We start from the raw sequence: 24,091 nt of genomic DNA on the forward strand, positions 1-24,091 counted from the left end.
AATTACAGAGGTCAGATATATCCGGTAGTTCTTGACCAGGTTTGCACACACTGCAGCAGGGATTTTATGGAGTGTTTTGGCCCACTCCTCCATACAGATCTCCAGATCTTTCAGGTTTCAGGGCTGTCACTGGGCAACATTGAGTTTCAGCTCCCTCCAAAGATTTTCTATTGGGTTTAGGTCTGGAGTCTGGCTAGGCCACTCCAGGACCTTGAAGGGCTTCTTAAAGAGCCACTCCTTAGTTGCCCTGGTTGTTTGTTTCGGGTCATTATGATGCTGGAAGACCCAGCCACGACACATCTTCAATACTCAAACTGAGGGAAGGAGGATGTTGGCCAAAATCATGACCCCATCCATCCTCCTTTCAATACACTGCAGTTGTACTGTTCCCTTTGGAAAAGGACCACCATAGTTTAATGTTTCCACCCCCATGCTTCATGGTTGGGATGGTGTTCTTGGGGTTGTACTCATCCTTCTTCTTCCACCAAACATGGCGAGTGGAATTGAAACAAAAAAGTTGTATTTTTGTCTCATATGACCATATAACCTTCTCACATGCCTCCTCTGGATCATCCAGATGGTCATTGGTGAACTTCAAACAGGCCTGTACATGTGCTGGCATGAGCAAGGGGACCTTGTGTGTCCTGCAGGATTTTAATCCATGACGGCATAGTGTGTTACTAGCGGTAATCTTTGAGACTGTGTTCCCAATTCTCTTCAGGTCATTGACCAGGTCCTCCTGTGCAGTTCTGGGATGATTCCTGACCTTTTTCAGAATCATTCGGATCCATGAGGCGAGATCTTACATGGAGCTCCCCAGAGCGAGTAAGATTGACTGTCATCTTGTGTTTTTTCCATTTTCTAATAATTGCACCAACAGTTGTTGCCTTCTCACCAAGCTGCTTGCCTACTGTCCTGTAGCCCATCCCAGCCTTGTACAGGTCTATAATTTTAGACAGCTCTTTGGTCTTGGCTATGGTGGAAAAGGTTGGGGGTGTGATTGATTGTGTGGACAGGTGTTTTTTATACAGGTAACAAGTGCAAATAGATGCAATTATAAGAGATAATAAATGCAGAGTAGGAGCTTCTTACAGAAAAAATAATAGGTCTATAAGAGCCAGAATTCTTGCTGGTTGGTAGGTGATTTAATTTAATGACTTATTTAATAAATGCACATTGATTATTTAAGAATAATACTGTGATTTTCTGGATTTTTTTGCATTTCGTCTGTCACAGTTGAAGTGTAAAAATTACAGACCTCTTCATTCTTGTAGGTGGAAAACGTGGAAAATCGGCAGAGGATCAAATACTTATTTTCCTCACTGTATATTGTTCTTGCACAGGGGCCATTTTCAGTTTGTGTCCGCCAGTGCACCACAGCATATGTACAACAAAGAAAGCTTTAGATATTTTTTGGCTCCTGAAGAAAGGGGGCTTATTTCACTATTAGTCTCGTTATGTCAGTATAATACCAGTATACCAACCTGTATAGAAATGTCATACGGTTATGTGGGTTTCTCATTTCAATAAGGATTTAGAGGTATTTGGTATTTCATTTAATTCCTTATACTTTAATATTAGTAAACAAGGAAACGGCTAACATTCTCGAGACAAGACAACCGGTTTTGGGTGGCTAGGAGTATGGTGAAAAAAAAGCAGATTCGGAAAAGGAAAAGCCAGACCGAAGCCTCCCGTACATTTTAGATAGGTGTCAGTCCAATGATTGTTTGGCGTACAAATATATCCGCCGACTCTCCGATACACAGGAACGCTTAGCTGGCAGAGAGTTCATGTGTACTCTGAGATCGCCGCTGCCAGACAACTCTAGTGATGTCTCATCTCTTAGAGAATAAAATAATTGGCAATCTGAAATCAGACATTCTGGCTTCATCTGTCCACCACATCATCTATCATGGTGACAATTGGGGTGCTTCATACATATTAGACTGTTGGCCTAACCTGTTGATATCAGTGGTTCTAACCAACGGTCTAATTTGTATGCAGCCCCCCGACTATCCCCCTCAAAAAGTTATATGAATATATATGAGCAAAATTTTAGGCAGGTGTAGAGAAAATGGTGGAAACTAAGAATGCTTTAAGAAAATAGCGTTTTTTTAAAATCAAATTGCAAAATTCAGTAAATGAAACAAAAGAGAAATCTAAATTAAATTAATATTTGGTGTCACCGCCCTTGGCCTTCAAAACAGCATTAGTTCTACATACTCCCGCCATATTTTGGTAGCCAGTGTGGGTAAAACAGACAGCTACAGCCCCAACCTGTGAGCTTTACTGTCACTGGATATCATAATAGAGGGGATCCTATGGCGTTTTTTTTGTTTTGTTTTGTTTTTTATTTTGTTTTTTTTTAAATATTTAAATAAATAATTTTTTAAAAAAGGCGTAGGTTCTCCTCCTCATTTTTGATATCCAGCAACAGTAAAACCATGGATATTGCACCCCCAGCATAGTGCAGTGACAATCAGGGTAAGCTGTGAACTGTCAAAAATGACAGCTGCCATCAAGCCTTGGATTAGTAATGGGAGGTGTCTATGAGACACCCTCATTACTATTCCTGTAAGGGAAAATAATAGAACACAAACAACGAAAAAATTCTTTATATGAAACAACATATCTACAGTCTTTCACCCTTTATTAACTCCCAAAACACCCTTGCAGATCTGACGCAATCCATACGAAGTCCCACGATGATCCTCAGCTTTGCTAGATCCAGAGGCTACGGGGAATCATTGACAGCTGAGGAGGACCCAGCTGTGAGCAGGTAATGCCACTCAGTTCAGCGGGTTCCCACGGTGTGACCTCAGTTGACCTGACTGCCGGACTGTATTTTGATGTGGCCTAGCGAAAGCATGTGTGCTGGGGGCATGTGTGCAATATCGTTCTAAGTGCAATATCTTTGAAGTATATTTAGTTAAACATGGCAGTTGGGCAGGGCACGAGAAAGGTAAGCTATGCAACATATTCAAACAAAAATGCTTATTGTTCAATTGTGTTGCATAATGATTTTTTCATATCTGTTTCTTTAATTTATGTCCTAACTGCTGCTCTCTTTTGCTTCTACTGCCCTTTTACATGTTCTGTGCACTCTCTTCACATCAGTACCTCCACTCACCCATCTACAGCGCTCAGGCTCTACTCACATTTCTGAAAGATGAAAAACCATCCAGTACCAATATACAGTTCACAAAATGTTCTACACATCACAGGACCACCTGCTATTTCTCTTTATTCTTCTTCTCCTAGTAGCTGGAAACATCTCCCGTAATCCTGGCCCACCTTACCGTAGTAAATATAGCTTTCCTCCTGCTACACATAGAAATCCCGATAATCTTTTCAAAATTCTGTGCAAAATTCAATCCTTCTTCTGCCTTTTTTTAAAACATTCATGATATCTGCAATACATGTACGGTGCTACAGGAGGTGTCTTCCCACAAACCACTGTACGATCAGAAAATCATCAGCGGGTGTCAACCATGTGTCATAGCTGACACCCTGCTCTAATGCCCTTGATTGCAGTGATTGTGGACTTTTAACCTCTCTGATGCTGATGAGACTAAATAAAAAAGTTAAGAAAAGTTTTTAAAAAATTGTAAAAAATGTTTTAAAAAATCACAAAATAAAGAACACAAAACATAAATACTTATATTTATATAAAAACAAAAAGCAGCAAAAAAGTACACATATTTGGTTTTGCTGCATTCAGAACAACCCGTTCTCTAAAACTGTTAAGGCCCCGTCACACTAAGCAACATCGCTAGCAACATCGCTGCTAACGAACAACTTTTGTGACGTTGCTAGCGATGTTGCTGTGTGTGACATCCAGCAACAACCCGGCCCCTGCTGTGAGGTCGTTGGTTGTTGCTGAATGTCCTGGGCCATTTTTTAGTTGTTGCTGTCCCGCTGTGAAGCACAGATCGCTGTGTGTGACAGCGAGACAGCAACAACTAAATGTGCAGGCAGTAGGAGCCGGCTTCTGCGGAGGCTGGTAACCAATGTAAACATCGGGTAACCAAGAAGCCCTGTCCTTGGTTACCCGATATTTACCTTTGATACCAGCCTCCCCCGCTCTCACTGTCAGTGCCGGCTCCTGCTCTGTGCACATGTAGCTGCAGGACACATCGGGTTAATTAACCTGATGTGTGCTGTAAGTAGGAGAGCAGGGAGCCAGCGCTAAGCAGTGTGCACTGCTCCCTGCTCTGTGCACATTTAGCTGCAGCACACATCAGGTAATTAACCCCATGTGTGCTGTAGCTAGGAGAGCAAGGAGCCAGCGCTCAGTGTGCGCTGCTCCCTGCTCTCTGCACGTGTAGCTGGTCACTGGTTGCTGGTGAGCTCACCAGCAACTCGTGTAGCCACGCTCCAGCGATCCCTGCCAGGTCAGGTTGCTGGTGGGATCGCTGGAGCGTCGCAGTGTGACAGCTCACCAGCAACCTCCTAGCAACTTACCAGCGATCCCTATCGTTGTTGGGATCGCTGGTAAGTTGCTTAGTGTGACGGTACCTTTACACTAGTTAATGCTATCAGTGAACACCATAAAAAAATAAATTAAACAAATGACAAAAAACAATTTATTTTTTCATACTGCTTAAAAAAGTGGAATAAAACGCAATTAAAAAGTTGCATGTAAATAAAAAGAATATAGCTGAGAACGTCATCTTGACCTGCAAAAAATAAGCCCCCATCCTCAGTTCCATCCGCAGAAAGCTAAAAAAAGCTACAGTTCTCAGACTATAGCAATGCAAAAACAATTTTTTCCTTCAAATTGTTTTTATTGAATGAAAGCAGCAAAACATAAAAAATTATATAAATGTGGTATCGCTGTAAATATAACAACCTGAACAATAAAGCTGTCTTATTAATCTTACCACACAGTGAGCAGAATTAAAAACAACAGTTTCCACTTAGCTCCGAACGGTCACCTCTGACTTCATTTCTTTTTAACCCCAGGATGCCGGATGGTTCGCTGGGCACCATGACCAAAGTGTGGTTTGACAAGAAGCTGTTTTGCTATGCTCACATAGTGGACTCGCACTCCAAAGTTCTTCTCCCTTACGCCACCATATCTAATAGATTTAATCTCCCTGCCAACTCCCCATATCGGTACCTACAATTAGACACATGATGCACTCCCTTTTTTCCTCCCTAGAAGTTTCTACCCCTACGTTTTTTGAAAGATTATGCAGAGCCGGGGTTTCTACTAAGGGCCTTATCTCAGATATATATCGTATTCGAGTTACCCCCTAGCTAGACAAACAGCCAAATCACACATATAAGGGTAAATGGGAGGATTTACTGGGTGAGACCATTCCCATTCCGTTATGTGTGTGGAGACTGATTTGTAATGGTGCCTCAAAAACATCCACGTGCTATGTCTACAAGGAGAATCAGTATAAACTACTCATGTATTGGTACCACACCCCATCGTTATTACACAAACTAAATCCGGCCATACCTGATAACTGTTGGAGATGGGCAGTTGCAGGGGGGGGACGTCCCACACCTATTCTGGGTATGTCCTAACATCCAGTGCTTTTGGAGGTTGGCACAATCCCTTATTTATAAAGTAACTGATCTCCAGATACCCCTGGACCCTAAGTTTTACGTATTAAATATTCCACCTGGTCAGTTGGGTAGGAAAGTGAAACGGTTGTCGTTACACATAACCACAGCGGCCAGGTGTTTAATTGCTCGTAACTGGAGGTTGGCCCATCCACCCTCACTCAACGATCTCCATTCTCGGATCCAAGAAGTGAAGAGAATGGAGTATCTATCGGCTATGTCAAATAACATGATAGATCACTTTGAGAGTATTTGGTCCCTTTGGGATATTTACTGGGCTAATAGAGAATAATGGATCTGTATGGTCTTTAAGGAAATCCTATATACTCACCTGCACTCTCTAGACCTCCTTTCCCCTTGTTTTCTTGTCTAGTATTGTAATGCTTGTCTCGTTATAGTCCTTGTCTATCTTATATTAATGGATAATAGAATATGTATCCTGATACATGGTTTTCTATTAATCGCTCACATGCTTGTGGAGCATATCCGTGTTATTTTTTATTTGTATGCTTTGGAAAAATGTAATAAAAATTTCAGTTATATAAAAAAACAAAAAAACAAAAAGAATTTCTGAATTGCAGTTTCATTCTGCCTAGCAAAAATCAGAATAACAAGCGATCAAAAAACATTACATGCCTGGAAATGGTACCAATAAAAATGTCAGCTCATCACTACTGATGAGCAAGCATGAATGCCACTGCTCAATATTCAATCAAGCATCGGGGAGCTCGGGTATGTTCGTTACTCAATCAAGTATCATGGGTCCTTGAGCACCATGTTCGGGTCCTTGCCCCACTAGTCAACAAGCGGAGATTGCCTGCCATACATGGTAATGCCGTAGCCTTGTTGGCTACTGGCATTTCTGTGATTGGCTGGCTGCATCGCAACATCTGTTTTTTAATGAGACCTGGGGGAACGATGCCCGGCACACGCTCCTCTGGAATCAGTTCAGGGAGAGTTGATCTAGGAGGGAGAGTTTAGATTAGAGTAGGCATATAGGCAGGGTTTAATCCCTTACCGCCAAAGCCTGTTTTCACTTTTCTTGACCGTCAAATTTTAAATTTCTGACCAGTGTCACTTTATGGGATAATAACTCTGAAAACGCTTCAACGAATCCAAGTGATTCTGACATTGTTTTTTCGTGACACTTTGCACTTAATGATATCAGTAAATTTAGTTTAAAATATTTTATGTTTATTTGTGAAAATATTGGAATTTTGGTGAAAATTTAGCAATTTTCAAACTTTTAATTTTTATATCTTTAGGCTAGAAAATTAAGACATGCAAAATTGTTAACAAATAACATTTCCCACATGTCTACATTACATTACATCAGCACCATATTTTAAAGAAATATTTTTTTTTTTGTTAGGCAGTTAGAAGAGTTAAAAGATTATCAGCAATTTCTTATTTTTCCAACAAAATTTACAAAAAAACATTTTTTTTATGAACCACATCACATTTGAAGTGACTTTGAGAGGTCTAGGCGACAGAAAATACCCAAAAAGGACACCATTCAGAAACTGCATCCCTCGAAGAGCTCAAAACAACATTGAAAAAGCCGATGACGCTGGGCAATGTGCATTGAATAGAATGTTAGCACGCCACTGTGGGCATGAGTACCTGCTAAGAGGGTGTGTGCCACCCCCACGTCAGCAGCCGGGCTGCTCGGATACGGATCCGCAGTGGCTCGAGGGGTCTCCGGACCTGGGGTCGTGCGGACACTCAAATAAAAAGGGGTGTAATATGTACAGGGGATCGTCATAGATACTTCATGATGCCACCCACGGTGTGTGGTAAGATGGAGTACCACCGATGCTGTTAGGAGCACCCGAGGGCGATGGAGTGGCAGCTGGGTGTTTAACCCCTCCGTGAGTAGGGGTGGATGCCCCGGGGCTCAGTGTCCAGAACACGAGAGGTGATGGCTGCCGGTGGCGGCGCGCCGGGTCGGACCGTAGGGTGTTGGTCTACTCACGATTAAATGATTGCACACAAGTCCGCTGGTAAACCAAGGTGTCAGTGGCCGGCTGTCGCCTCCGGGTGTATACGGTTCCCACACCCGGCTGGTGTACCAATGTCCCTTCCTCCGGCACTATGTACTTTTCTCCTCCTTTGGACAACCTCGTGTGGAACGGGGAAATCCTCTCCCGGTTTTGTCTTTGTTGGGAGATGTGCCCGCGAAAACTGACCCTTGGAATCTCAGTGGGTTGTTGCGGATACCCTATCCCCCGCGGTGGGCTGCCGTTTCGCTCTATCTGGGCTAACACACTGGAACAACGTCTAGAACCTTGTCCCCGGCCAGGTTAATTAGAGAAGGGGTTTGCAACCGTCTTCTAACTAGGCTCCAGGTACCCCGCCTGTGCACGGCTTCTGGACCGGACCTCTGCTGTCGGTACCGGCGGGCTCCAACTCTGCCCCGGTCCACTTTGGATTTCCCGCGACCGGACTCCCGTCGCCTTTGGACACTGTCCACTGTTTTCCACCTAGCCAGTAGACCAGGGCCACTACCCTGGCTACCCTTCACTAGGCTCAGCCTTTACTTCCACTTCCAACTTGACTGCAACTTTTACCGAAACTGCACTCTAACACTGACACTTGGACTTGAACTGACTGGTTGCCTCCCCCGGATCCTCAAGACCCCTAGATGGGCACTCACAATCTGCCTGGTCCCGCCCACTGGTGTGTCCTTCCTACCCTGAGGGGGGTGGCTAGGGTTTTGTGGCAGATGGTACCTGATGTGGGATGGTGTTGTGTGGGGTGTAGTGTTTCTCTGTGACCAACTGGCGGCTCTCAATAGAGATTGTGCATGCACTGTGAGGTGTCAGGGGGCATGTCGGACTGTCATGCATGTGAGTTTTTAGTAGTCCTGTAATGTTAATCATAGGGTAATAAACCTTTAGTTTATGTAAACACTTACACACACACTGATTAGATAAGCACAGTTGATTTTTGTTTTTTTAACTCTTACAGCATGCTTAACTCAGTTACAAAGCAAAAAGCTGCTGACAGATTCCCTTTAAGTTCCTCAGTGTGTGAGAGGAAATGATGCAGCTCTGGTCCCCTGGTCTAACTTCCTGCATCATTAGAAACATCTGCAATGAGTTTATATGTTTTCCTTGTGTTTGTGTGTTTTCTCTGCTTTCCTCTTATACTCCATATTGATAAGGAATTTGGATTATAAGCCCAAATGGGGACAGTAATAATGATGTCTGTAAAATACTGTGGAATTAATAATGATACATAAGAAAGTGAAATAAATAAAGTGCTGGCAGATTAGCGCACAGATGACTCACACCTTTCGGATAACGTCCTTTTAGGGGAAAGGGCAACAAAGCTGATTTAGCTGCGTCACATTCTATTCTATTAGCTCTCCTTTATAATAGTACTTTCAGCTCTGCTGTACTGTCCCCTCCCTCAAAACTGCATTTCCAGAGATGAGTAAAGCTGGGTTTACACACTGCAACATCTCAAACGACATCGCTGTAACGTCACCGGTTTTGTGACGCAATAGCGATGTTGTTTGCGATGTTGCAGTGTGTGAAACCTATCAGCGACCCGGCCCCTGCTGTGAAGTTGTAATCGTTACAAATCGTTCAGGACCATTCCTAGGTCCTTTGTTTCCTGCTGTGCAGCATGCATCGCTGGGAAGTTTCAGTGTGTGAAAGACTTTGCAGAGACTTTGTTAGCAACTTCCCTTTCAAAAGGCTGCTTATCAACGTCCCCAACAACCAGCTAGGTCGCTCTACAGGTCCGGATCGCTGTTGCATTGTTGGCCAGGTTTGCCTGTTTGACAGCTCACCAGCGACTCACCAGAGACTTAGGGAGGTCGCTGTTATGTCACAAAACCGGTGACGTTACAGCGATGTCCTTTGCGATGTTGCAGTGTGTAAACCCAGCTTTAGACCTATGTCTGTTGTGCTCAAAGCAACTTTTGAGCACAATGGACATGTGTGATTACTGACACAGCTCCAGACACAGTGTGGGGGAAGAGCAGTACAGCAGAGCTCTCAGTGCTATGAGAGGAGGAGAGCTGATAGAAGGGTTTGTAATGTGATACTGCTAAACTCAGCTGTGCAGTCTTTCCCCCCACAAGGACCTTATCTGACAGGTGCAAGTCAACTGTGTTCTAATCTGTCAGTACTTTATAATCATGCAGGAGGTTTATCCAGAAAATCACAGCTGTCTCATTACGTCTCACGCAGTGAGAAACCTGCTCTAAGTTATGGTGAGGGTGTGTTCTTTATCTACTATGTTGCTGTCTGATTATGATTGGGCAACTCATACAAGGAGAAGAAGTGCACGCCCCCAGTGAAAAATATCGGATAACAGCCACTTGGAGTTACAAGTTAACTCATTAGCTTCCAATACTTTGATTGCTAATATCTACACAACAGAGAGGTGAACTAAAAAAGTATATAAAATCACTATGACATTGTGTGTCCAGTGCGACATGAACAATTTGGTGAAAGGAGGACCATGGGTACAAGCTGCTATTACACAGACCATGGCCCCGTTTCTTAAAAAAAAAAAAAGAGAAAGCAGAACCTCTTTTGTACAGAACAGACTCCCTTTTTTTTGCTACGGCACTATTGAGTGTGACAAATACGCAATTTCAAGGGAGTAGATACTTTTGTGGGGGCTATAAAAGGGTGCACAAGAGCTGAAAATGAATAGTGAGAAGTGAAGAACACCTGCTTATTCAACATACACACAAAGTAAGAAAAAAGAATACATAACAAACATAGTACTGCATATATATATATATATATATATATATATATATATATATATGTATATATATATATATATACTTTTCAATAATGGTAAGCAATCAAAAAAGCTGAATTAAACAGTGTAAGATAATTTGCTAAGCAGTGCATAGTATCCAAATTGCTTCCATTTCTTGTAGGAAAGCATAGGCCTCCTTCTGTTTCAGTGGCGCCACCACCACAGCAGGTGGTCTCATAGCAAGGACATGACTCAACCACCATGGGTGTCTATGAGATATCTCACCAGGTAGGACAGTAGTTTTTGTTTCTCATCTGGTAGAGAAAAAAAAAAAAGAAAAGAGTCCTTCCAAGCATTTCTGGCAGCAGTTTCACTAAATGTGTAAATGAGGCAATCATGTAATTAGTGAGCTTTGAAGTGGACATTCTATTCTATTGACATGGAGGGAATATAGGAGGCGTTTGATGTCTTTGCTATCTTAGCATGAGCGTCTTGATATGAAGAAAAAAAAAAATAAGACACCAAAATAAAAATGGTTAAATGGAAAAGAAGGTTAAGACTGCTGGCTGAGTGGTGTTGGCACTTCAAAGCCTGGCCAGACTAAATTGCTGCCGATTGCTCCACACAAAAGTGTTCCCTTGTGGATGACAGTGCATGGTGACAAAGTTCAATTGGCAACAGGAGCCAGAAAAGATCAAAGGCTCGCCATTGTAATAGTTCTGTTCCATGAAGAATTGCTCATTGTTAATAGTTCTCCGGCCTATACTGACTCTACTCTGCATCAGGATCCTTGTCTGCCAGCCATTCTACGCGAGATGTATGTGAACGCATTCTCTTCGTGTTTGCCTTTCTCTCGCTGGGAGCTGGAGGAATCTGAATCTGGCCTATATGGCTCCATATGTAACAGCTGGCAAGTAGAAAGGCCAAGAGTCCTTTATTGAAATAATTAACTTTAACGTATAAAAAATTACCCCATTCACACAGAGCGTGAAAGAACCTGCGCAGCTTCTCAGGAGTCAGGATGGTCAATGGTAAGAGTGCAACAAGTCCATGACTTCATTTACATTAAAAAGAAGACGGAGGTTATTAGCGCCTTCCCCATCACATGTATATTCACATGGTAAAAATAGTGATTACAGAGATCATAGATAGATAAATAGATGGATAGATAGATAGATAGATAGATAGATAGATACATGGATAGATAGATAGATAGATAGATAGATAGAGGGATAGATAGATAGATAGATAGATAGATACATGGATAGATAGATAGATAGATAGATAGATAGATAGATAGATAGATATTATAGGCTTACTTTTTGTGGGTTATGTTTATGGCCCAATTACGAAACGCATATGTGGCATGTTCTATTTTGTCCATCCATGTGACCATCCATGTATAAGTGTGACATCCATGTGACATGTACTGAAAAAAAATGCATGACACTGAAATTAATTGTTTGTATGTGTTAAAGATGTGCAAAAATTTTGTAGGTAGATGGATAGATTGTACAGCTATTATCTAGTAATAGATTGTAACATTCAGGGTCCATGCAAGGACCTCGATAGTGATGTGTCAGTCGCGAACGATCTGACACAAAGATCCGGCTCCCTGCTGTGACTGGTAGGAGCCGGATCCCCAGTGAGATCAAGGTCCGATGTGGACCAAAAGTTTTGCCAATCTGTATCCGGTGGAGCAGTAGATGATGACAATCTTAATAAAGCCCTTCTAATTTTCTGTACTCTTCAACATTTGAGAGTCATTTTCTTTGACGTATATTACGGAATCAATAACCCTACAACAGCAGCACCCAACCCTAACTATGAGTGCCAACCATATTGTTTAATTAGACAATGCGGTGACATGTTTAATTTATTGTTGGAGTCAATACAGTTATAGCAACGCCAAATTTACATGTTCCAATACTTTTTGCCCAATAAAAAAAACTTTGACACCATTTTGGTGTATAAAATGTTTTAATTATTGATTTTCAATTTTTAATGACTGCGAATAAACAAATCTGGGAACTCTATTGTTTCAAAGAAGAGGCACCTGTTTTTTTACGGATTGTCTCTGAATTTACGGACAACCTAGTGAGGACAAGCTAGACTACATTCTGTTGTCCTCACTAATATATACCACCAGGAACCAATACATGCTAGGCTCAAGCACACAAAAAGAGAAACACACAAACACACACACACACACACACATAGATAGCTAGATATGAGAGTGATAGATAGATATATAGATGTGAGAGTGATCAATAGATCCCCCCCCGCATCATCAGCCCGCAGCCACTGCTCGGATCCGAATCCGCAGTGGCTCGAGGGGATTTCCGGACCCGGGGGTTGGTGTCGCGCAGCCACTCGGAATAAAGGGGGTTATTTACAGGGTGATTGTATGGACAGTTTGTGACGCCACCCGTGGTGCGTGGTAAGATGTAGTACCACCGCTGCAATGGGGAGTACCCGGTGGCGATGATGTGGGCAGCTAGATGTTTAACCCCTCCACGGGTAGAAGGGATGCCCCGGAACTCAGTTTGGTGACGGGAAGGTGCCGTTGGGACGGTCAGGGATCACTTTAGTACTCACTTAGTCCATTAACGCTGACACCGACAACTGTGGTAAACCAAAGTTCTTGATATCGCTGCAGCAGGGAGGGAGCACGTCTGGGTCCCGTGCCCGTTGATGTGGCTTGTTAGCCTGTGACCTTTTCCGTGGCACCTTTCTTCTAATTGGTCCCTCTAGCATAGAGCTATCGGGTCCCGCTCACCGGGGTGGCTAACTGGATGAGCTTCCTCTCAGGGTTCACGCTTGGGATTTTCAGGACTATGTACTCGTTGCGCTAGTACACCGATTTTGGAACGGGTGTAGAACGGATCTTGAAGGCTTCATCCTCATCGAGTAAATTGTCAAGACGCCTGAAGCTCCTTCCTGACCTAGGGTCCACTTACCCCGTTGTGCCCTGGCCCCTGCCTGGTGATGGCACAAGGCCGCTGACTGTCCTCCTCGACAGTCCGTGCTCCTTGTCATGACCCCCTGTGACCGGAGTCCAGCTCCTACCAGGCCCAGGCTAACATCTGCCACCTAGTAACCTAGTAACTCAAGGAGCCCAGATCCTGACCTCCTCTCACTTTCACCTCCAACACTACACTACACTCCTCTTGAGAGTCACTCCTCAACTCCTCTGACACTCCTGACCTCCCCTTAACCAGCCCCCAAGTGGACGAGTCTATTCCCTTAGGTCAGCCACTGGTGTGTCTGGTGGCTGTGGTGCAGAGTGTTCCTAAGATTTTGATTAGCTTGTTCTTAGCAACATCAAGGTCAGGCATCCGTAACCAAGGAGGAGGTGGATATTGTACAGGAGGGCAGATTGCACAATACCCTGTTACGACCTGATAGGCCAGGGTGTCACAGATACACACTCACCACCAAGTCCATCTCCTCTTCTGACTCTTGCAGAGTCCAGGACCTGCGGTGACATCATAGTCACATGACCAGTCCCACGATCATGATGTCACCAAGGTCCTAAAGAAGTTTCCACATCGGAAACTACACTGATAATGCTTTTATCAGTGAAGCTCCTGCTGAAGACACTGGGGGGAGCCCAGAGACTGGGGACCCATGGCACTTGCCCAGTTTTCCTCCACCCAAATGCAAGCCCTGGTTGGGTGTTGTGGCCCCAAGGCAGCTAGAAGGACATTATCATGGAGTGCTTAACTGATTGGAAGAAGGACTGGAAGGGGGGGGGGGCTACACTCAAGCTAAGGGGATGCCTTTGGTACCACCCCAGGCCTAGCTTCAGATTGAACTGAATAACCAGCACCCTCTGCAGGAAGCAACAGACTTTTATACAAGCTGGAAGTTTTAATCAGCTGAGACAGCTGAGCAGAACAGTGGAGTCTGCTGCTGCAACAGAAAGAGAAGTTAACCCTTCATGTTCCGAAAGGAAAAGATACATTTAATGTGCATGGTCTCAATGGTAAATAAAAACTAGCCATGAGCCTGTCCCTAATCACAAGACACATAGTGACAATTGTGACAGAGATGGGCTGAAGAGGCAAATTTAGGGCCAGTTCTGGAAGTCATAATGAAAAAATACTGGACTTGCCAGCAAGAGACAAAGGTATCACTAGGCTGGGGTCAGTGAAGAACAGATAAAAGGAATGGAGTATTCAAGTTAGGCAAGCTTTATCGCTTAGATGTTGTTGCTTATAAGTGAAGTGCTGCCACATGTAACCGAAATACCTGTGCATCGTGAGTTCTTGCATCATCTGAAAGTATGTGGCTTGGATCATGAGTTCCTACATCGTCTGAAGGTATATGACCTGGATCGTGAGTTCTTGCATCCCCTGAAGATATGTGGCCTAGATTGTGAGTTCCTGCTTCCTCTGAATGTACAGTGCCTACAAGTAGTATTCAACCCCCTGCAGATTTAGCAGGTTTACACATTCGGAATTAACTTGGCATTGTGACATTTGGACTGTAGATCAGCCTGGAATTGTGAAATGCACTGCAGCAAAAAAGAATGTTATTTCTTTTTTTATTTTTTTTTTTAAATTGTGAAAAGTTTATTCAGAGGGTCATTTATTATTCAACCCCTCAAACCACAAGAATTCTGTTTGGTTCCCCTAAAGTATTAAGAAGTATTTCAGGCACAAATAACAATGAGCTTCACATGTTTGGATTAATTATCTCTTTTTCCAGCCTTTTCTGACTAGTTAAGACCCTCCCCAAACTTGTGAACAGCACTCATACTTGGTCAACATGGGAAAAACAAAGGAGCATTCCAAGGCCATCAGAGACAAGATCGTGGAGGGTCACAAAGCTGGCAAGGGGTACATAACCCTTTCCAAGGAGTTGGGCCTACCTGTCTCCACTGTTGGGAGCATCATCCGGAAGTGGAAGGCTTATGGAACTACTGTTAGCCTTCCACGGCCTGGACAGCCTTTGAAAGTTTCCACCCGTGCCGAGGCCAGGCTTGTCCGAAGAGTCAAGGCTAACCCAAGGACAACAAGGAAGGAGCTCCGGGAAGATCTCATGGCAGTGGGGACATTGGTTTCAGTCAATACCATAAGTAACGTACTCCACCGCAATGGTCTCCGTTCCTGACGTAAGGTACCTTTACTTTCAAAGCGTCATGTCAAGGCTCGTCTACAGTTTGCTCATGATCACTTGGAGGACTCTGAGACAGACTGGTTCAAGGTTCTCTGGTCTGATGAGACCAAGATCGAGATCTTTGGTGCCAGCCACACACGTGACGTTTGGAGACTGGATGGCACTGCATACCACCCCAAGAATACCATCCCTACAGTCAAGCATGGTGGTGGCAGCATCATGCTGTGGGGCTGTTTCCCAGCCAAGGAGCCTGGCCATCTGGTCCGCATCCATGGGAAAATGGATAGCACGGCCTACCTGGAGATTTTGGCCAAGAACCTCCGCTCCTCCATCAAGGATCTTAAGATGGGTCGTCATTTCATCTTCCAACAAGACAACGACCCAAAAGCACACAGCCAAGAAAACCAAGGCCTGGTTCAAGAGGGAAAAAATCAAGGTGTTGCAGTGGCCTAGTCAGTCTCCTGACCTTAACCCAATTGAAAACTTGTGGAAGGAGCTCAAGATTAAAGTCCACATGAGACATAAAAATAGCAACAAAAAGAGGACAATGTCCTCCAAAAATTAAGTATTACTCACAGCAAGTTGGGCTGTAGTGTGTACATCGCCCAGGCCAAAAGCTAATGCTCTACCAGGATACAGCTAAACCCCCACTAATGTGGAAGCGTCACAGGTGCAGGAGAAGCAGATCACACACACACACCTCCATGGAATGGAGGGTAGGCGAATGCTAGATGATAAAACTGCACACAAGTGGCTTGCATAGAGCGCTGTTCACATGCAGATGGCACAGTCACACACCCGCAGCCTATTAGGTGACGCCCTTCTATTAGATCAGGCGGGCTGCCAAGCCGTACCCCACTGTGTATCATGCACGGACAGACACTCTACAATGCAAGGCCCAACAGAAAGGGGCCTGGCTGTATCCTGTATAAACAAAAAAATATGAGGTTTTTGTTGGTATTTATGGCCATAAAACGTAAGCCTACACCCTCGTCACGGGACCTCATGTCTGTAGGTCCTGTGAGACTGTGACCGGGGTTATCTATGACGGCCGGTATGTCTCGCCCCGGTTGTGCTCACTCCATGATAATCCACTATAGGGTTAATGCTGTTTCCCTACAGGCTGAAGGAAGGGTTAAATAGATTCAGGAACGAGGGCAGGTGTGCCGGGTGTGAGGGAGTGATCACATCTCCCTGAGTTCTCTGCCTGAAAGGCACATATGTACTATTGTGGACTTTTTCTTTGGATAATAAACCGTGTGCTGTGAACCTTGGTGCCTGGATCCCGTGTCTTCTGCAGCGCAGCCGACGACGCTACCTCACATATGGTGGAGAATCGGCGGGCATGACAGCCGGTGAGGTGTAGCATCCATCCCTGGTGACCCAGCTGCGCATGTCCTGGATTCGAGCGGCTATACTACAGCCCAAACCCGGCGACGCCATGGAGGACATACTAAAGCATTTGGCTCAGGCTAATGCACAGCAGCAACAGGCTAATGCACAGCAGCAACAGGCTAATGCACAGCAGCAACAGACCAATGCACACATGCTCCAATCCTTGCAAGTGCAGGAAAAAAAATTCCAAGAACAGATGGATCAGGCCAATGCACGTCAGCAGCAAGCCTTGCAATTGCAGGAAAAAAGGCACCAAGAACAGATGGTTCTCCTGGCCAAGTCGATCCGTGCCGGACTGGCAGCAACAACCCAGGGACCGGGTGACGACGGCAGCGTCCGGAAAGCGGTGAGACAAGCGTTGCAAAAGATGACCCCGGGTGATGATGTGGAAGCGTTCCTGGCGGTGTTTGAACGGGTGGCCGAGCGGGAAAAGCTGCCGACCCCGCAGTGGGCTGAGGTATTGTCACCCTATCTGACGGGGGAACCCCAAAAAGCATACCTGGACCTCTGTACCGAGGACGCCATTGACTATGTGACCCTGAAAGCCGAAATACTGGCTCGGTTGGGGGTGAATACCTATGTACGGGCTCAGCGGGTAAATCAGTGGTTCTTTGAGGAAGCCAAACCCGTACGCTCCCAGGCCTATGACTTGTTACATCTTGTAAAAAAGTGGTTGCAGCCTGACACTCTGAGCCCGGCGCAAATGGTGGAAAGGGTAATAGTGGATCGTTTTGTGCGCACTTTACCCGTCACCGTTCAACGGTGGGTCGGACAGGGTGACCCGAGTACCCTGGACCAATTAGTGTCCCTGGTAGAGCGGCATGTGGCTACGCAGGACTTGATACGGGACACTGAGACTTTGCGTACCGCCCGTCGGTCCGGCCCCTCCAAGCCTAGGGCCAAGGACCCACCGCGGACACCGGTGCGGGAGTCCGCTACCGTCCCGTCTGAGGCCGCACCCTCCGTCCCTGAGGTCCGGAAAACTATGTACCCTAAACGACAACTCGTCAAGGGGGTGTCCTTCCCTATTAGATGTTGGCGGTGCCAGCGGGTGGGACATATGGAAGCCCAGTGTCCACTCACCACGGAGCCCATGGATTGTGGGGTTACCCGGCGGGGTTCAATGTATGCTCAGGTGGTGTGTACCGCTGACCTGGTCTACCCAGAGACTGAGCCCCACTTGTGCCAAATTCAGGTGAATGGATGTCCGGTTACAGGCTTGTTGGATTCCGGAAGCTTAGTGACCCTTGTGCGATCAACCCTAAGGGCTAAAGTAAAGGCCACAGGACGTACCGTGGGGGTGGTTTGCATACATGGGGACCGCCGAGACTATCCCACGGGGATAGTCACCATCACAGCACCTTGCGGTCAGGTGCAACATGAGGTGGGACTTATTAATACTCTTCCCTATGATGTGATCCTAGGAAGGGATCTGCCCTATTTTTGGACTTTATGGAAGGGACCTCCTAAGTCCCCTCAGATATTGGTCAGTCCGGGACCTGAGCCCTACAATCCTGAATCCGGGACGCCTGCCGTAGGGGTCCCCATGATAGGGACAGGATGTGAACCTGATAGGTCGCCCCTAGAGGTATTGGCAGGAGAGGCTGAGACGGTCGAGCCCATCCCGGAGTTGGAGGCGTCCCCGGATACGTTTGGGACAGCCCAACTGCAGGACCCTACATTAATACATGCCCGGAGTCGGGTGACAGTAGTTGACGGGGTGGCATAGCTGCCTGGTGCCCAGGTAAGATACCCCCATTTCGCTCTTAAGCAGGATTTACTCTACCGGGTAGATGAAATACGGGGCGTAGGGGTAGAGCAGTTGGTGGTGCCCCAGCCGTATCGCCGGCGGGTCCTCGACTTGGCTCATAAACACCTGATGAGTGGTCACCTAGGGGTCAAGAAAACGCAGGAGCGAATATTGCAAAGGTTCTATTGGCCCGGGGTCTTTGGGGAGGTAAAACGGTTCTGCGAAACCTGCCCGGAGTGTCAGCTTACCGCACCCCTTACCCACTTTCGCAGTGCGTTGGTACCGTTACCCATTATAGAAGTCCCTTTTGAACGGATAGGGATGGATCTGGTGGGGCCCCTCGTAAAGTCCGCTCGAGGGCACCAACACATCCTAGTGATCGTTGACTATGCCACCCGGTATCCAGAGGCGATACCTCTCAGACATACTGCAGCCAAGCTTATAGCTCGGGAGTTGTTTGCTGTGTTCTGCCGGGTGGGGTTGCCCAAGGAGATCCTTACGGATCAGGGGACCCCATTCATGTCTAAAGTGACCAAAGAGCTATGCCGGCTACTCCAGATCAAGCAGTTGCGTACGTCTGTGTATCATCCTCAGACGGATGGTTTAGTGGAACGATTCAATAAAACCCTGAAAACCATGCTCAAAAGGGTGATTTCCAAAGATGGGAAAGACTGGGATATGATGCTTCCCTATTTGATGTTTGCCATACGAGAGGTGCCACAGGCATCCACGGGGTTTTCGCCTTTTGAATTGTTATACGGGCGACATCCCCGGGGATTGTTGGACCTGGCAAAAGAAACCTGGGAGCAGGAGCCCACCCCCCATAAAAGTGTGATTGAACACATTTTGGGTATGCAGAACCGCATAAGCGCGGTCATGCCAATTGTAAAGGAGCATTTACAGGAGGCTCAGGCCGCGCAAAGCGGCCGCTACAATAGACAAGCCACCGTGCGGACCTTTAATCCCGGGGATCGGGTGTTGGTATTGATTCACACGGCGGAGAGTAAATTCCTGGCTCAGTGGCAAGGCCCCTACGAGATAAAGGAAAGAGTCGGGGTGGTTAACTATAAAGTATTGCAGCCCGGTAGGCGGAAACCTGAACAAATATACCATGTCAACCTATTAAAACCTTGGCAGGAACGGGAAAGCCTGATGGCTGTTTTTTCCCCACTTCCCTCCTCTTCGGGTCGTTCACATCCGGCTCCAGCGACCTCCGGAGAGGACGAACCGGAAGTAAGGATTGGAGAAGCCCTCACCAAGCAACAGAGGCGAGAGGCCAGACGGTTGGTTCAGCAGAACCCCGATGTCTTCTCTGAGCTGCCCGGTAGGACCAGTCTGATACGACATGATATTGTCACCGAGCCCCACCTGAAGGTACGCCTGAAGTCATACCGGGTACCGGAGGCTCGACGACAAGCCATATCGGAGGAAGTAAAGACAATGTTACGCCTGGGGGTCATCGAAAAATCCCGGAGTGAATGGGCTAGTCCGATTGTCCTAATACCAAAACCCGATGGCTCTTTACGGTTCTGCAATGACTTTAGGAGATTGAACGAAATATCCAAGTTTGATCTCTACCCCATGCCCCGGGTGGATGAGCTGATTGATAGGCTGGGACAGGCGCGATATTTTACCACGCTCGACCTGACCAAGGGGTACTGGCAGGTTCCACTAACGGAGTCCGCCAAGGAGAAAACCGCTTTTGTTACGCCGGAGGGTCTCTTCCACTATGTTGTCTTGCCTTTTGGGTTACATGGCGCTCCGGCCACGTTCCAGAGGTTGATGGACTTAGTGCTGGAACCCCACCAGGCGTATGCATCAGCGTACCTGGATGACATCATTATTTACAGCTCCGATTGGCAGACTCACTTGGAACAGGTACAAGCGGTGGTGGACGCGCTTCGAACCGCCGGATTGACAGCCAATCCCAAGAAATGTGCATTGGGACTCACGGAAGCCCGCTACTTGGGCTACGTGATAGGCCAAGGAGTGATTAAGCCCCAAATTAACAAGGTCGAGGCGATCCAGAAGTGGCCTAGACCCCTGACCACGAAGCAGGTTAGGGCCTTCCTGGGTATCGTGGGGTACTACAGGAGGTTTGTAAAAGATTTTGCGGGACTATCAGCCCCCTTGACGGACCTTCTCAAAGGCAAGAAGTCCGTCATGGTGCGCTGGACTCCGCAGGCCGAGGACTCCTTCCGGGCCCTGAAGGAGGTCCTGTGCGGACAGCCCGTTCTGGTCAACCCTGATTTCCGGAAGGAGTTCATAGTACAGACTGACGCCTCGGAGGTCGGCCTGGGGGCAGTGCTGTCTCAGGTGGTTCAGGAGGAGGAACACCCCGTCACCTTCTTAAGTAGGAAGCTCACCCCTCCCGAGAGGAATTATAGCGTAGTGGAGAAGGAGTGCCTGGCGATCAAGTGGGCCTTGGAGTCCCTACGCTATTACCTGCTGGGACGTCAGTTTCGCTTGGTGACGGATCACTCTCCACTGGTCTGGATGAGGTCCGCCAAGGAACGGAATGCCCGGGTTACCTGGTGGTTCCTTTCTCTGCAGAACTTCCGGTTTACGGTTGAACACCGGGCCGGTAGGTTGCAGGGCAACGCCGATGCCTTGTCCAGCGGCCCGTGTTTGATGGCAGGAGTTCAGCCCCGCACGCTTGAACTGAGGGGGGGGGTATGTGAGACTGTGACCGGGGTTATCTATGATGGCCGGTATGTCTCGCCCCGGTTGTGCTCACTCCATGATAATCCACTATAGGGTTAATGCTGTTTCCCTACAGGCTGAAGCAGGGCCGGATTAAGGTTGGTGGGGGCCCCTGGGCAGAAAATCTGGTGGGGGCCCCATAAACGTTAACATTTTTAGCCATAACAGTAGAGCGCGAACCGTAGCATTTAGATATAAATTTAATGAACATTTATCTTCTCCTGTTCTGCCACATTCAGATTTACAGGACTACAATACAGATACAGTCCAGGATCACTCACAGCCGTCACTTATACACACACAGTACAATACAGATACAGTCCAGGATCACTCACAGCCGTCACTTATACACACACAGTACAATACAGATACAGTCCAGGATCACTCACAGCCGTCACTTATACACACAGTACAATACAGATACAGTCCAGGATCACTCCCAGCCGTCACTTATACACAGTACAATACAGACACAGTCCAGGATCACTCACAGCCGTCACTTATACACACAGTACAATACAGATACAGTCCAGGATCACTCACAGCAGTCACTTATACACACAGTACAATACAGATACAGTCCAGGATCACTCACAGCAGTCACTTATACACACAGTACAATACAGATACAGTCCAGGATCACTCACAGCCGTCACTTATACACACAGTACAATACAGATACAGTCCAGGATAACTCACAGCAGTCACTTATACACACAGTACAATACAGACACAGTCCAGGATAACTCACAGCAGTCACTTATACACACAGTACAATACAGACACAGTCCAGGATAACTCACAGCTGTCACTTATACACAGAAAGTAGAGTTACTCACATATTTTTTTATTCATCCCAATGTTAAGGCAGCCAGGGCCGGCTCCAGGTTTTTGTGGTCCCCGGTTGAGTCTCAGTGGGCCCCATCCACACACAGACACGCACATACACATACAGGCATACGTACATATACATATTTGAAGACAAATTCACAAAAATACATTTAAACAGACAAATATATGCACAGTCATATACACTGACACACATGCAGACACAGACGCATTACAGGTGTGAATATGGAGAAGTCACAAGCAGCATCACTCACCTCCCCCGCTTGTTTCCGTCCAGCTCCTCCAGGACATGTGGCTGTGTTGCATGATGGTCATCACTAACAGACATGGCCGCACACCATGCACACTGACACAGCACTTCTGTATATACATCACAGGAGGGGCTAGGGCCTACAATATATACATTACAGGAGGGGCAGGGGGCATAGACGTTACTGGGGGGGGCATAGATGTTGCTGGAGTGGCAAACAGCTCTGGTGGCGTACACATTACTGGGATGGGTGGCTTAGCGCTCTGGGGTGCCGCACAGACTGCTCTGATTCATATATACACACACACAGCTCTACTTCACACACACACACACACACACACACAGCTCTGCTTCACACACACACACACACACATAGCTCTGCTACACACACACACAGCTCTGCTTCACACACACACAGCTCTGCTTCACACACACTGCTTCACACACACAGCTCTGCTTCACACACACACACACACACACACACAGCTCTGCTTCACACACACAGCTACTTCACACACACAGCTCTGCTTCACACACATATACACACACACACACACACAGCTCTGCTTCTCACACACACAGTTCTGCTTCTCACACACACACAGCTCTGCTTCTCACACACACACAGCTCTGCTTCTCACACACACACAGCTCTGCTTCTCACACACACACAGCTCTGCTTCTCACACACACACAGCTCTGCTTCACACACACACACAGCTCTGCTTCACACACACACACAGCTCTGCTTCACACACACACACACACATCTTTCTTCAGCTCTGCTTCACACACACAGCTCTGTTTCACACACACACACACACACACACAGCTCTGTTTCACACACACACAGCTCTGCTTCACACACACACACACACACACACACACACACACACACACCTTTCTTCAGCTCTGCTTCACACACACACAGCTCTGTTTCACACACACACACACACACACACACACACACACACACAGCTCTGTTTCACACACACACACAGCTCTGTTTCACACACACACACACACACACACACACACACACACAGCTCTGTTTCACACACACAGCTCTGTTTCACACACACACAGCTCTGCTTCACACACACACACACACACACACACACACCTTTCTTCAGCTCTGCTTCACACACACACAGCTCTGTTTCACACACACACACAGCTCTGTTTCACACACACACACACACACACACAGCTCTGTTTCACACACACACAGCTCTGTTTCACACACACACACACACAGCTCTGCTTCACACACACACACAGCTCTGCTTCACACACACACACAGCTCTGCTTCACACACACACACACAGCTCTGCTTCACACACACACACACAGCTCTGCTTCACACACACACACACACACACACAATCTTTCTTCAGCTCTGCTTCACACACACAGCTCTGTTTCACACACACACAGCTCTGCTTCACACACACACAGCTCTGATTCACACACACACAGCTCTGATTCACACACACACAGCTCTGTTTCACACACACACACACACAGCTCTGTTTCACACACACACACACACACACACACACAGCTCTGTTTCACACACACACAGCTCTGTTTCACACACACACAGCTCTGCTTCACACACACACAGCTCTGCTTCACACACACAAACATAATCTTTCTTCAGCTCTGCTTCACACACACAGCTCTGTTTCACACACACACAGCTCTGATTCAC

The sequence above is a fragment of the Anomaloglossus baeobatrachus genome, chromosome 1 (genome assembly GCF_048569485.1).
Source record: "Anomaloglossus baeobatrachus isolate aAnoBae1 chromosome 1, aAnoBae1.hap1, whole genome shotgun sequence".
Lineage (NCBI taxonomy): Eukaryota > Metazoa > Chordata > Amphibia > Anura > Aromobatidae > Anomaloglossus > Anomaloglossus baeobatrachus.